This window comes from Mauremys mutica, chromosome 4, assembly GCF_020497125.1.
Source record: "Mauremys mutica isolate MM-2020 ecotype Southern chromosome 4, ASM2049712v1, whole genome shotgun sequence".
Taxonomy (NCBI): Eukaryota; Metazoa; Chordata; order Testudines; family Geoemydidae; genus Mauremys; species Mauremys mutica.
In genome coordinates, this window is record NC_059075.1 from 159,777,618 (window position 1) to 159,794,298 (window position 16,681).

Sequence of the window (16,681 nt, forward strand, 5' to 3'; positions counted from 1 at the left end):
TTTCCTCACAGTAAATCACAGGGATCAGCGTGTGGTTCGTGCAAAATTAATCAGTTGGACTGAACCACTATGAGGCTGTTGGGAAAGTGACGAAGAAAGAAGATGGCCACTGTATTATAAGGAACATGGAATTAGGCGAGAATGCTTAAATACATGATCAATAAAGGTGAAAAGTCAACATCATGTTGGTGTGGGAAAGGGTAATGCATTATATACTAAGGATTCTATCCATCTGTCTCATTTTAAATTATCCCCAATCCCCATGAACTGTTCCTCTTGGGAGAATTTTGCTGTAAAAAAATCACATATGAACATTATAATGAATCAACATCTAGTGACTATGAAGCAAAAAATTGTATTAATTTTATTTTGTTTTTTGTATAAGTTGTTGATGATAAATTTTCAACAGCATTAAAGCAGTATGCATGGCTGGTTTGCTAGTGGAAATTAGTAACTGCTTCTAAAAGTATGCGTAGCACTCCGACCCCTGGATTAATCAACAGCAATGTATTACAAGAAGAAAATAAAACCCTTTCTGCCCTGTCCCAACACGTTTTACCAAATTAATAATAATCACAACAATAACTTGCCCTTCTTTAAAGTTTTCCATTAGAGAAATGAACATTATTGAATTAAGCATCATAACCTACAGAGAGGTGGGTCAGATTCATTATCCCTTGTTTTACAAATGACGAACTGAGGCATAGGGAGAGGTCGGAGAAGTGACATTACCTAAAGTAACACAGCAGGTCAGTAGCAGAGCTAGGACAGAGCCCAGGAATCACTAATCCCAGTACCTCTGGCCCACTAGCCCACATTCCCATCTCAGAACTAGGAAGAGAACCCACGTGTCCTAGTCTTTAGCCATCAACACCATCCATCCCCTGACAGATAGAGAAGAGAGAGTGAGGTGCTGTTCTGTGTCAGAAGCCCCTTCTTGTTAGACCTCCTTTAGAATCCTAGTTCTTTTCATCAGATTATTTTCAGCTCTGGAACCCTGAACTGCTCTACAATTTAACCTCTAGATGGTGTATTCCACCCGTTACCTTGAGGAGCCTAGTCATCAGGAAACATGGTAATGGGGGAAGTGAGTAGATGGCGTAAGCAAACTGGAGCAAAGATGAGGAGACAGACCACAGGTGGGGGTGAACAGAGTACATGGAGGGAGCGCTACAAGTGAGCCATCAATGGCGTGGGATTTGGTAATTTCTGATCATGGTACAGTGTCCCGATTATAACGGGGCCCAGAAATGCGGATAATCCTTTATCTGGAATGACACTGCCCAGCTTTTCTAATAAAACAGATTTTGTTGGGCAAAATACCATTATGTAGTATGGTGTAACCTACCCATTGAGTTTAGCTGCATGGGTCAGGGTATTGATACTTGAATTAGTAGGAGAGTTGATCTGTTTTGGGAGTGAATTAATTGGTTATTGGATGTCACCTTGTCTCTGGTGAAATGTATTTGTGGTTTGAGCATTCAAAAGCCTAAGACTTGATTCTCTTACAAATAAAAAAAAAGATTTTCATTCTGAAGTTATGAACGGTGCCTGATAGTGTCATAGATGAAATTACATATTTGTTTGAAGTTGGAGTTTTTCATGTCTCTTTTAAAATCAAAAGAATATTCATTTTCCTGTCTGATCCCATGTATATCCCATTTAAGGAGATTGTCTGCATGTTTATTTCATAGTAAATGCTTCCTTTAGGCTCCCCAGAGCCTGTTCTTTGGTTATTTTTTGCCAGTCTGCTGGGAGATCAGCTGGTTTAGCACCATACTCCTTAGCAAACTGTCGATTAAACTCCTTAAAAACAAATTTCCAGTAATCAGAAGCAGTAATGCTAGGATCTGGCTGAATGCGCCAGTGCGGGTAATATTGATGATAATCTTTAAAAGGATGATCCTTCCAATCTGTGTCTGAATTCCTAAATTTAGTGTTGGAAACCACATCAGAAGAACATAGAGAATAGGTAAGCTTCTCTGTTACCAGATTTTGGTATCTTCCTAGCCCTTGAGGACGATGTACTGATGCAAAGTGCTTTTTATGATCCCCTCCTCCTGCTTCGCAGGGAACTTTACAGAATGGACACTGCTTTCCACAGCCAAACACTCGTTTGAAGATTTCATCCTGGGGCTTCAGTGGCAGCTGGGAGAGCTTTGATTTAATTTCCAAATCTTTCAATTCGGCTAGTATTTGTTGCTGGAGATTAGGAAGGAAGGTTTGAATAAAAGTAGAAAATTGATCTGGATCTGCTGTGTTTTTAAACTGTATTCCCACCAAGCTATCCTTGGAAATGACTAGGTCTTTCTGCAGCACTTTACAAAAGTTGTTTAGAAAGGCTGAGACTGTTGTAACACTTTCATCTTTGGCTTTCTCCAGAGCATCCTTGACTTTCTTTATTATCGTGGATAGAATTTCTTCCTCCAGAGCTTCCAAATCCTCAGCCTCTCTGTAGTAATCTAATATGTACCTCCATATCCAAGCTTTGACAAACTTTTCATAGTTGATAATGTATTTCACATAGTTGTTGAAGTTCCCATCTTCTAACAGCTTCTTCTGCACAGTGAACTGGAAAAAGCTCCGGCTGGCATATTCAATGGACTGTCCGCTGCTGAGAATGTCATCCACTATTTCTAGTCCGAGCCTTTTGCTAACATAATCCATTAAGGCAGGTTTGAGACACTGATCACATAAATCCTTGGCTCTATTTTGTCGGGCATCTTTTTCCAAATAGTGGTCTTTAAATATAGAGAAATATTGAGGTTTCAGCTTCTCCAACCGTTGCTGAGGATCATTTTCCTTCAGAAAATCCTCATGCATCTTTTGAAATGCGTGAGCGGCTTCCCCCAAAATGTGAAGCTTCAGATCAACTTCAAAGCAAACGGAAGTCTGCAGTTTTTTCACTTCCTCCTGTTGAAGTTTCTCATTGATCAAATGCAACAATTCTCTGCAATAGGTTTCATCATAGTCTGCCTTGGAATAGACTCTCTCTTCAATGTAACTATTACATTGGGCCATCAAGGATTGAGCAAGTTTTTCTGTTTTCTGAGACTGTTTTTTTGTAAACCAACGTTTCACAGCGGAGGTCAATGAGAAGTCTAAATATTCATTTCTCATTGTGAAAGAGTTAATTCTATAATTCATCAAGCTTCCTGCTTTTTGTATCTTCTGATTGACAGAACTCCCTCTGTTATCCAGGTCTTTTCTCAGATGGAACTCTATCTCTTCATGAATTTCATGTTTCTGTAAACAAACGGGCGATAATTCTGAAAATGTTTCTTTCCACATTTTTTCAAATTCCATTTCCAATTCTTTATTTTCCAACTTACTTTCTTTTCTCCTGCATTGTTCTAAAAGCATGTCCACTTTCCCTTCAATTACTTTCATGTACTCAGACTGGATATTGGCTATCTTGTGCTGGCCTTTTTTAATGTGGATGGCTTCCTTACATTTCTTAAATGAATAACTTTCCAGCTCAGTCTTCAGGCTCTTTGCACTTCTGATAAAATCTTCCCTGTACTTTTCTATCAGATGCAAATTTGCTGCTCCACTTTCAAAATATTGTTTTAAAAGCTCCAGAATTCTCTGTTCTCCACACTGTAGTTTTTGTTGCATTTCATATTGTGACTTATCAGCTTCTAGTTCATCAGGAGAAAAATTCTGAATTGCAGTTTTTTTTTAGTTATCCAGAGGTGCATTTCCTTGCGGAAATCCCATTCCCACTCAGAATACTTCACAGACAGCTGGTTATAGGCTTCAGCTATGAGGCTGTTTCTAAAGCTGAAGATGAAGTTCTCATGTTTGACAGCATTCCACAGACTCTTCACCCATTCAATAAACTGTGGAATGTCCTTGGGGGTTCTTTTAAGTGAACGGTTCTTTATGAATTCAAACAGATACCTCTTTAACTCATACACTTTTTCACTGTATCCCATATTCACCGGAGCCATGGGAGGGACTCCATGCCACAGCCCAGGGATGTACCAATTGTGTTTTTCCAGATCATACTCCATGATATCAGAAAATTTTATTTCCTTGTTTAGTTTTTCCATCTTTGCTGCAGCTTTGATCATTTCATTCAGCTGCTCCAGGAGGTGTTTCCTGTCCCTCATGTTTTGTTCATGTGCAGACACATCACTGACGTTCTGATGCACAAACTGGCAGTTTGGCTTATGCCCTATTTTTTCCATTCTGAGAAATGCATGGACCACAATTTGCAGAATATCTTTCATTTCAGTGGCATTCTCCATGGCCATGTTAACAATGGTTATGTCACTCAGTCCAATCACCAGTGTGGCCAGCTCATTGTCATGTTGATAACTGTCCTCCAGTTTGGCCAATTCAGGGGCTTTCAAGCCTTCTGTGTCTATCACCAGGATGAAATCACAGCCCAGGTCCTTTTTTAAGATCTCTGTAACTTTAATGAGCGTCATGAAGGCTCCTCGTGTACATCGGCCACTGCTCACTGCAAACTGCAGGCCAAACATGGTGTTGAGGAGGGTGGATTTCCCAGTGCTCTGCACTCCCAGCACCGTTAGAACCAGCATTTTGGACCTTCCCTTCAGCTTGGCATGGAGCTGACTCAGAACATCTGTCACCCACTGCAGTGGGATGTTGGATGCATCTCCATCAATCAGCTCAATAGGAAACCCTTCCAGCATCAGGTCAGCTGCTATGCCTGGGAGGTGGGTGAATTGCCTTCCACTTTTTAGAATTTTGCCTTCTTTAACCATTGAGCATTCTGCCTCATAAAACTGACCCAACTCACGCATGAAATGCTCAACCCCTAAAGAAGTGGAAGATATTAATTTATCTAGTTCTGCCAACTGTTTGGGGTCATCTCCTAAAGACTTGCATTTCTCTTTGTATTCAGCCCGTAGTTTAGAAAGATTCCCCCTAGCAATGTGATCCAGCTGAAATTTCATCCATTTCAGGAAATAATGTTTTTCTAATAGAAGTAGATGTTGTATTGCATCAATGAATTTAGTCAAACCATCAGTAAGGTCACATTTATTCTGTTGTTTACGTAATTCCAACATTTTATCTTTCAGCTGAGATTTATATTTCTCAGCAGGGATATCTCCCTGCCTTCTCATTTGGCACATTTCTTTTTCCACTTTAGCCAGGCTTTTCCATAAATCTCCTTGGAGCCTCAGCATTTCTTGTTTGTAATATGCTACATCCTTTATTTCTGTGGTGATTTCTTTAACACAGTTGCTCGCGGTCTGACATTCCACACAGTCTTCATCTATTTGGATTCCTAGTTCACGTGCTGTCACAGCCATGTCTTCTATACCTGTCCTCTTGGGAGAAGAGTTCATTATGCTTTGTATGGTGGACTGCAGCTTTTCCACAAATTTTGCTGTATTTGTGCTGCTATCTTTCATCAGCATATGTGAATTTTTCAATTTCAGCACAGGGGCTAATTTGTTAAGGAATGCCAGCGTTTCACTGGATTTCCCAGCCTGGCGGTTGAGAATGAAGTAGTATTTAGTTGTGGATTCTTTCAAAGATGATAATAGAGTGTACTCTCTTTCAGTGATGTTTTCAGCAAAAATGAACACAGCTGAGGAGACCTCTGTTAAAAAGCTAAACTGCAGCCAGTGAGATTCAATGTCTCCACGTAGATTTGTAACTGCCACAGGTTCTGGGAAAAGATCCAAATTCTTCCTCCCACCAGGGAAAAACCAGGAAATTTCTATCAACCCATCTGCGATTTCTCGAGGGATGTTCCCAGATGACAAATCCTGATGGATAAAGAAATCGTGGTGCTGCTGGGAGGGGCTGAGAACCTCATTGAGGAGTTTGGACTTTGAGAAGCTACAGCTCCCCATCCGTACAAAGGAAATGGTTGGCATTGACGTGAGCACCAGGCTCTCCTCTCGGAAACCTCTGCTCTCTGCCAGGGAGTGCGGCCTCCACTTCCGCACAATGTCCCTCATGGCCCACAGCAGTAGGGTGCACTTGGGGGTTTCGAGGGCAGGTAGCAGCAGAGGGAGGGCAAACTGGCACATGGACATTTTGGACAGGATCTCCTGCTGCAGGAAACTGTCTGAGCAAAGCAGAACGGCACAGAGAAGATCAAGTGGATTCACAGAGACTTTAGTGTCAGAGTCACTAAAAAAGAAAGTGTTCATTGATACCTTGTTCCTCCTTACCCACCCTGGTTCCTTGATCATGAGGTGACCCACACCTAAAGCTTGTGCTTCTGGCTGTCACATTCAAAGCCATGACCTTCCTCAGGAAATGCCATGGTAAATCTCTTAATTTTCGAGGAGTCTGGTCCTTTAAACTTCCTGAGTTGATTTCCAGGACATCATTCATCCTGAGCTTTCTGCTTTCATACTTCTGTAATTTTAATTTGGAGAGAACTTCTCTGAATGCTTTTCTTCTCTCTGTAGAAAAGTGTTAAAATATGAACATAAATTTCAGAGCCGAAAATATAGGGCTGAATTATCTTATTTGCAAAGGCCACTTATGCTACCTAGGTGGTGGAAAATGGCCTGAGAGAACCTGTATAGAATTCCTCCTGAGTCGGAGAACTCTCAACTTGTGGAAAGTTGGCAGAAGTGGCTCCCACCCCCACAAATCCCTAGCACAGGGAGACATAAGTGGTGTTGTGGAGTGGAGCAGTACTATATCTGATTCTCCCCTGGCATGATGTTTGTTACAAACCTTGCATCAGTGGCATAAACTAGCATAGGCCCTAGGCTGCTCTAACTTCCACAGGTTCTGGGATGTTGAGGATCAGGGAGATGTAACCCGCTCCCTGCACTGGCCACTCCTCACTACCTCTGAGTTGCAGTGGGATGCAGTGGAGAAACAGGGTCATTGTGTTTTTTGTGATATTGTTTGGCAATTGTTGATTGTGACACTAGGGTAGTGATGCAAAGCTGTAATTAGAGGATGGCAATACATAGAAGTGACAGATACATCAAGGAGCTACACATCTCATGGACTTCAATAATTATTTAGATTGCTCTGTATTCTTAGTTTTCTCTCCGTTAGTATGTTGCTGTTAACAGTCAATGGTGGACATCAGTGTAGGATTTTTTTTAATCTTGCCCATGTTCCCAACCTTTTTTCATTCCTCTCCTATAAAAATGATTTATAGGGACATACGGACAACTACAGCCTCACCTGAGGACAAATCCATGTCTTCCATGATACAATGTGCTCTCTGCTTTGGAGAGTCGGGGGTCATAATACCACTCACAAACCAGGCCTTCTCACAGCTCACTGCTATATGCAGCTGCCTTTGTGCCTTCTAGTCTGATAATATGTACAGTGTGTTACTAACATATCTATCCTGTCTAGAGATTTATACAGTACCCCTCACAGTGGTATCTGGGGAATCCTGCATCTGCTACATCATTAATCCTGGGTTTTTAAATGAAAATGTTCTAAACTACTAAGGATTAATGCTTAGTGTTTTTGTATTGATTATATTAGCTAAAATATTCAACGCCATCATAAATCTAATAGTATTGTTAACTAATGAGATGCAATACTAATGACACATGCACATGGAAAATTATATGAGGACTACCTTCGGGAAGGTCTTTTTGCTTTTGTTCTGGGTCTTGCTGAATAGCAACTTCTTGCTCCTGAATTAAAGAATCTAGGAAGAAATCCAAAGGAAAATATATTATCGCCATTTAATTACTAAGTCTCTATATTTATTGAGTAGCAGAAAAAACCACTGCTGAATGTCCTGAGTGCAGAGGTTGTCAGTGTATCAAGGACCATCAGGCAAGAAATAAATGATTTCATCAACACTCTACTAGAAGGAGATGATCTGAGGATTTGTATTTATCAGACCTTCCTTAGGGGAAAGGTGGGAAGGTGATCTGGGAATTTCCTCTTTTGTGACTTAAATTTGACTGCATAAAACCTTTGTTGTTTGTTTTTTTTGTTTTGCTTACAGTAATTTAGAAATGAGGATTGGACTATGAGAACATTACTCCAAAATTTGGACTTAAAAGGTCCATGGATGTTGGCTCTATATCCAGTTGCAGTTCAACTGGCTTGCCTCTTCTAACACTGACCTAATACTAAAAAGAACAGGAGTACTTGTGGCACCGTAGAGACTAACAAATTTATTTGAGCATAAGCATCTGATGAAGTGGGCTGGGCTGTAGCCCGCGAAAGCTTATGCTCAAATAAATTTGTTAGCCTCTAAGGTGCCACAAGGACTCCTGTTCTTTTTGTGGATACAGACTAACATGGCTGCTACTCTGAAACCTGACCTAATACTGTTATACTCAATTGTACAGAGATTGAACTGGAGGAAATAGTCTTATACAACTTGCAAAGAGGAATTGACTGAAAATCTGAACATGCAGTGAGGAAAAACATGCCGGGAAGAAAGATGGAAATCTACTAATTTCTAAAACTTTTTGTGCTACTACCAGAAAAAATACGATTTTAACCAAAATATTTCACAGATTCAATGCTCAAATTAAACATACAGAAATTAGTTGGCATTGTTAGGATAATAACCTCAGATTCCCTACAAAGTATGGTCCTGAACTGACAATCATAGTATTACCATATTGCTAATAATTTGGCTTTGAGTCACTTCTCTCTCTCAGTGAAAATAACCAGAGAACTACTGTAACAGTGAGGGAAATACCACAGTAGCTTTCAAATTCTCAAGTGTTTCTCTTATTTAGCACTTTTTGAGTGGAACCTATGACCCTTCTTTCCCCCAAATTTAATGTGCCGTACTAGGGCAAAAAAGTCAATTTGTAAACCCACCTCTGCCTCTAAAAACTGTTCTGCTGCTGCGGTGGCTGACAGACAGCTCCCCACTCAGCAACTGGCTAAATATATTTTCTCAATTATTATATTTATGATTTGTATTGCAGTAGCACCTAGGATCCTTGTCTATAATTGGGGCCCCTATCTATTAGCACAGTGACTGATCCAGCTCCCACCGAAGCCAGTGGAAAGGCTCCTATAGATTTCAATGGGATATGGATAACGCCCTTTATGAAACAGTGGCTGGAATATATTTTTCTTCCCGTGTTATAACATTCAGAGAATTATATCAATAAATAGTAATACACCTCTACCTCGATATAACGCTGCCTCGGGAGCCAAAAAATCTTACTGTGTTATAGGGTGAAACGGCGTTATATCGAACTTGCTTTGATCCACTGGAGTGCGCAGACCCCCCCATTGCTTTACCTAATTATATCTGAATTTGTGTTATATCAGGTCACATTACGTCAAGGTAGAGGTGTATCTAGTAAAATTGTCAAAGCTAGTTCCAAAGCTAGTTGCCATTATCATTTACAATAATATGATATAATAGCCAGCAGGAAGGGTTGTAAGAGGCAATACCTTTAGGAAGATCTTTCTCTACCAGCTCTGGTACTTGCAGGGTGTCAGCTTTCTCCTCTGGAATAATACAATTTGGCAAGGGAGCCAAGAGGAAAACATTAAGTGAAATTCTCTCTTCTACAGGTTCTTATACCACACTAATCACAGAAGTATCTCAGCATCTTCCAGCAATGCATTAAGCAGCATGATGCACCTCTGTCAATTGGTTGTTCTCTCAGCCTATCCCCAGAAGTGTGAGCAAGGGTGTGTGTTGTTTTGGATTTTTAAAAAGAAATATATGTTAGAGAGCGCAAGGCCAATGAAAGACACCTTGCACTTTGGCCAGAAGTTGGTCAGGTTTGTGATGGTCCTTAGTTCCTGGGGGAGTTAATTCCACAGTCTTGGGTCAGCCCCTAAAAAAACTCTGTTCCAGTTTAATTAAACCTGTCATTGAATAGAAAAATAAGGTTACTCTGCTTCCATTGTCAAAGAAATGAGATATGGAGTTCTTTTACTCTGAGGATTACACACTTTTTCTAGGTTATGTGAGATGGACATAAGGGTCTGCGATTTGGCTAAATTCCCTTAAAAAAAACACTGAGATTGTCCTAAAGTCAGACTCTCCAAACATCTCCCTGTTCTACTAAGAACAGAAATATTCAGAGACAAATTGATAGGAGCGGCTGCTGGTGTTGGGTTATTTTGGTGTTGATATCAGAGTGTTTTCTGCCATAGGATTTGGTATAAATCCTATTAACGGAGTCATGATGCATAAATCCTCTGACAGTGAAGTGGGAAGATAGCACCTTTCTCTCTGCAAGGTGCAAAACATTAGAGTACAGAGGATGGAGGCAGTGAGAGGTATGAGATCTATACACTCAGAAGCTCTCATAAAACTTTTTTAAACAAGGTCTGAGCTGTTTTTCTAGGATTGAGTTAAGACTGGCAGAATGACAGATTATGATGGTCTTCTCAATTAATTCTCCATCAGAAGATAATGTTGTTTATCAAATATGTGCTCTTTGGGTCTGTCTACACTATAGATATTTACTGAATCTGGATCCATCTTCTAAAATGGCTTATTCCATGTGCAATTCATATCTACACGCAATAGGGTTAATGTATGGTTCCTCACTGTGTGGACGGTCTGCTTGTGAGCTGGGTTGAAAACAACTGAGAGACTGCTGAACTCGAATTAATATGCAAATTGGATACAATTAACAGGTTTAAACAGAGACTGGGAATGGTTGGGTCATTACACTAACTGAATCTATTTCCCTATGTTAAGTTCTCCTCACACCTTCTATGGGTCATCTCAATTATCACTTCAAAGGTTTTTTTTACGCCTCCTGACAATAGCTCATCTCGATTGGACTCTTCCAGTTGGTATGCATACTTCCACTTTTTCATGTTCTCTGTATGTATAAATATCTCCTGTCTGTGTGTTCCATTCTATGCATCCGAAGAAGTGAGCTGTAGCCCACGAAAGCTTATGCTGAAATAAATTTGTTAGTCTCTAAGGTGCCACAAGTACTCCTGTTCTTTTAACTGATAGAGTGTAACTAGGACTTAACATTGTTCCTTTGCTGTATAGACATTTATATTATAATATATATTTCTTAATATAGATTTCTAATTGTAAATGTGCACATATTCAATTTTATGGCTATCCCATTCTTTCCTTATGAAAAATAAAATACAACTCATCATAGCTTAAATATAAATCCTGATCTATACCTGGAAATACAATTTCTAAACACTCCAGAAATTGCTGGCAGGCTGATTCCCCCTTTTTCTGTATCAGAATCAACAATTTTCGTATTTTCTTCTTGGGATCCTCCTCTGTTTTATCCAAGGTATTGTATTCCTCCTCTGTGACAATGGACTGGGAGAGTAATTCATCCAAGATGAGTTCTAGGTCTTTTTGAAAAATTTCAATTAACTTTTTTCTTTTGTTGCGTATAATCTCTGAGGGTTTTTCACCAGCAGATTTTTCTAAATCACAAGTCCTAGGACAGAAAAGATTTTTTTTTTAATATAAAGAACAAGGAACAGGATTTTTGAAGCAGCTATGGTTAGCTTTAATATATGTCATCTTGTAGCATTCTTGGAACATTAGCAGGTAATCTGCAAGTTAAACAATTTGAGATGTAGAATAAACACGTTTTCTCCTAAAACGTTTGAGCTGAAAATTGTCACTTCAATTGAAATTTTCCTGTTCTTCAAGTCTGAAAATAAAAGTTGACTTTTTCCTCTGAAATCATGGGGAAAACGCTTTCACTTTTTACTGTTCTTCCACTTTTGTCCATTTGGAATTTTTTTTTAAATTAAGATAAAATAGAATTTTTTTTCACCCAAACAAAACAAAAAGGTTCATGACAAATTTAAAATACTAATAACAAGGAGTCCAGTGGCACCTCAAAGGCTAACAGATTTATTTGGGCATAAAGCTTTTGTGGGTAAAAAAACCTCACTCTTCAGATGAGGGTTTTTACCCACGAAAGCTTATGCCCAAATAAATCTGTTAGTCTTTAAGGTGCCACCGATCTCCTTGTTGTTTTTGTGGATACAGACTAACATGGGCTACCCCCAATACTTAAAATACTAAAAATCTTTTGTTATTCTCCCCACCATGCAACATGTTCATTTCAACCAGCTGTGCTTTTTAACAGAATACTTCTGTGCTAGTTGCTCTATCTAGTGTTCAAGGCTTGTATTACGCCATCATAACTGCTATATATTTAAAAGCCAATGATCCATATTTTGTAGATAATCCCTGCTCCAAAGAGCTTTCAGTTTATTTTGGGGTATTGTACAATATATACGTGACAATACGCATATATTGTCAGTTGTAAACAAGTAGGTACTATATTTTGTATCTTGTCTTTTATATGAACTGTATTACAGTTTTAAATATTGTTATAAAACTATAAAGTTAATATAAAGAAAATGGGATGATAGAATTGAAATGTTTAGAAAGAGGGGAGAAAACAGATCTTTTCAGATAAGATCTTAAAATAGGTGAAACCTTGATGAGGTAGAAAGTTGCTGGGTGTTCCAGATGGCAGGGACTTGCACAGAGAGAGGCTCTTGCACCACTATACCGTGATTATGGCTGCTGCTAGATGCACAAAAGGATGTAGAGGAAGACAGAAGTTTGAAACATATGGATGGCAGTTCTGAAATGGAACCTGAAATAAACAAGGTGGCAATGGAACTGTCTGGGAATGGGAATAAGTTGGACATAGATCTGTGGACATTTGAGAAGTCAGCAGGGGCATCAGGTACACTCTATGGAGGAGTCCAGGGAGGTGAGATTATAGGAGTGAACAGCCATTGCCCAGGCCAGAGGAGATGGACAACTAGATGGGAATCTCAACCGAGGAGGAATCTTAGGGAGGCCATAGAGGGAGTCTCAGTATCTCAAGGTAGAAAAGATGGTGGGCTCTCTGGGACCTTATAGAGCGAGGAGCTGGGACTCAGACCAGTCATTGTTGAGGAAGCTGCAAAAGTGTAGGCAACAAAAAATAAGAGGCTTTGTTCACATGCCTGGTTTAAATCCTGGGTGCATCATACAACTTGGAACGAAGTGAAAATCAGGTTTTGTATGGAAAGGTTTGTTCAGCTGTAATGTTGATCCCATTGACTGTCTAGTAAATATTTTACATAGGGCTGCTGGGGCCGCACAAATGTGTTGACTCATTGGTACCCAGTGTTACTTGTACAGAAAGCAAAATGGTGTCAAAATAGGATGTAACTTTTGAATCACTATGGGCCAATTCCTCTGCCTAGTGCACAGGTCTAGCAAATGGGCTGTGGTGGTCTGGGCAATGGGAGCCTTCTACAGACTGATTCAGGCCACCAGTAGACCACAGAGCAGCTGCATCCCTCTGTCCAATGTAGCAGATCTCTGTTGCTGTGGATGCACCAACCCTATCTCTACCCATGGAGTACTAATCCACAGCATGTGAGGACTGCAGACCTCCTGTTGAGTGATCTTACCACATCTTTCCCCTGCACAGTAGAACTACACCTCCTCTGTTATATGAAGGGCCTTCTACAGCTCTTTCTCAGATTGGAGGACTTGGCTGTATAAGAACGTATACATTGGTGGCACTATAATTTGGGGCTGACAAAGCACGTGGATTTTCAGATTCAAATTCTGCTCATTCACATCCTTGTGAATCCAGAAAAACTTCCCTGGCATAACCATGGATTTACTCTGGTGTGACTGAGATCAGAATCTGGTCCTAGCCACACTGACATCAGGGGTATTTTTCTGGATTTACACAGGGCTGACTGATACCAGAATTCAAGTCTACTACAGAGATTTTCACAGTAGTGCAGGAAATCTAGAAATAGTCTCTAATCACAGCTCATTATAACTTTTCAGAGACATTACCCTTTGACTGGTGTTCTTGATGGAGTGGCTCCCTCTGGTTCCTTCTCAATAGTCCTCGCTGCCAATAGGTCATCAGCTGCTGCTGACTCCGGCATGTTTCTCTGGCTCCAAGGTCCGAGAAGTTCATTTGGGGTTTGTAGGAACAATTGCTCTGGTTCCAGAAAGTAAAAGGTTACATTTCAGAAAGACAGTTTATTAATCGTAAAGATTCCTAACATATCCTCACAAAAGCCTTTTTAAAACCTACACAAAAGCCTATAATGTATGACCTCTCTAAGGTCAGGTATTTATAACTGTCTTGTTGCTTCTAGTCCAATTAACATTAATCAGATGAGAATAGGGCATGACATGAGTTAGTTACAGCAGGTTTATTTATAACAGAAAATATGAGATTCACAAGCATGTCCCAGTTAGAACTTCACTTAACATTGTAGGTGTTTGCTAGCCCATTGTGTGTGTTGACCGACTGTACCTAATACTGCTGAGTTTCTTTCCTTGTCTAATTTGTAAGCTTCTATCTGGTAAAACCATAGTGCTGAATCTCATACAGTATGTGTTCGTATGATGGGTGAAAAAGGGAATGTGTTGTCACAGACTAAAGGATTCTAAAGGTGCTGCTTTTGGAAAGTCTCTCACCATTGTATCTGCAGATATAGTGTAATACCATGCAGACAGGGTGGATGACACTTAAATGTTTCGTAAACGTGGTAGGTCCCAACCCCGACTGCCTTATTCTGGCTAAACCTCATTGATTTCATTGGGAGCTTTGGCAGGGCATAAGGCCTAAAGGTTAAATCCCAAAATTTGAGGATAAATATACCTTCAGAATTCTCTTTCTCTAAAGTCGGGGGGACTTCTGGGCTTTTCACTCCTTTCCCTTTCTCTGAGGTTGCAGAAGCTTCTAGGATCTCAGATTTCTTCCCCTTTCCTGAGGATGCAGTAGCTTCTGGGCTCTCTGCTCTATTTCCTTTTGCTGAAGATATGGCGACTTCTGGGCTCTCGGCTCCGTTCCCTTTCTCTGGGGATGTGTCGGGTTCTGGGCTCTCGGCTCCATTCCCTTTCTCTGGGGATGTGTCAGTTTCTGGGCTCTCGGCTCTGTTCCCTTTCTCTGGGGATGTGTTGGGTTCTGGGCTCTCGGCTCCGTTCCCTTTCTCTGGGGATGTGTTGGGTTCTGGGCTCTCGGCTCCGTTCCCTTTCTCTGGGGATGTGTTGGGTTCTGGGCTCTCGGCTCTGTTCCCTTTCTCTGAGGATGTGTTGGGTTCTGGGTTCTTGGGTCCGTTCCTTTTCTCTGAGGGTTCAGTGGCTTCTGGGCTCTCAGGAAGATTCTTTTTCACTGACGATACAACCATTTCTGGATCTTCTGGTCCATTCTTTTTCTCTGAGAACATTGCAGCTTCTGGATTCTCAGTTCCGTTATTGGGATCTAAAGATTCAAAAAACAATATCAGATAAAATCCTATTCAGATTCTTCGAGATTCTTGATATTTTGGTGTTCTTGACATTAGACTCCAATTTTCCTTCCTTCCAAAATTACGTCAGAGTATTTGGAGATAGCACACATCAATAGTAACACAACATAAGTGCAAAGAAGAGATAATATAATATAATTTCTAGAAAGTTCTGAGAATCATGGGCAGATGAGATGTGATCTACTTTTATATCAAATGAGCACGTTGCTTTGATATAGATCTATTCTGCAATTATCCACTGGGGTTTTCTTTTAAATGAAAAAAGTAATTTACTCTATAGACCCAGGAATGAAACCCTTAAAAGAAATAAACTAGGCTAACAGGATTTATCAAAGGGTTTTTTTTTAAATTAAAGCATCGGACTCCTGAGATACTAGGAGATCAAATTCTGCCTAGGTTACAAGTGAAAATGAGTCTAGTAACCTGATCCCATCCTGCTCCACTGTAAAAGATTAGACAAAGATATAGTAGCTAGAGTGATGGATATGAAAGGCTGTTTAGAAGATGACTTTCTCTCTTAAATTATACAGGATGGTTCAAAAACTCTATAGAAAGGTGTTCATTCTGTATGAAATTCTAGAAGATTTTTCTTTAAGAGGAGGATCATTCTTTAGAGATAATCTGAAATATTATTTGAGCTTAAAAAAATCCACTAGAAAGAAAATTTTACTCACCATCTTCTACATACTCAGAAATTGGTTCTAAGCCTGGAAATGTGTGTTGCAGGTTTTCCATACAATCTAGAAATTGCTCATGGGCCAATTCTCCCTTTTTGAGTACTGTTTCAATCAGTGTCTCTATTAGCTTCTGTGGATCGTTTATTTGACTCAGTGTGAAGTACTCTCTCTCCGTAATCAGGAGATGGGCATCTACCACACTCAAGACAGCCTCTGGATCTGTTTGAAGAACAGCTGTTAGTTTTCTTCGGGCCTTTCGTATAATCTCTGAAGGCTTCTCATTGGCAGCCATTGCTTCCACATCACAAGAGCTGGAATCAAACAACAATAACCACAAAAGATCATTACAAAAAAAGCATTCTAAGACAGGACACATGCAGAAATTGATCTTTACAAAGGTGAAAAAGTCTTTTTATTTTTAAATGAAAGCTTTCATTCTGGAGAGTTTGTAAATGGCACAAAGATACGGTTTTGATTCTGAAGGTCCAGGATTAGTTTGCACTGATGACTGTGGTGTCTGCATGTATGGTTATTTACAAATGAAAACCCAGCTAGTAGGTGAACTCCTCTGGTTGTCAGACACTTGGCATGAGCTTTATTTTAGGAGTACACTTAACATTTAGATTGGCATAGCTATGCTGACATAATCCCTGATGTAGATGCAGCTAGGCAAATGTAAGAATGCTTCGTTGATCTAGTTACCATTGCTAGGGAGGTGGATTTTCTATAGCAATGGAAAAAACCCTTCTGCCACTGTCGGCTGCATCTACACTGTGGGGTTATTGTGGCATAGCTATGGCGTT

The 16,681-nt window shown here is 40.0% G+C and overlaps 1 pseudogene; it reads right to left on the reverse strand.

Moving 5' to 3' along the window:
- Positions 1-339: 339 nt before the first annotated feature.
- Positions 340-16,152, reverse strand: LOC123370514 (annotated as a pseudogene).
- Positions 16,153-16,681: the final 529 nt, after the last annotated feature.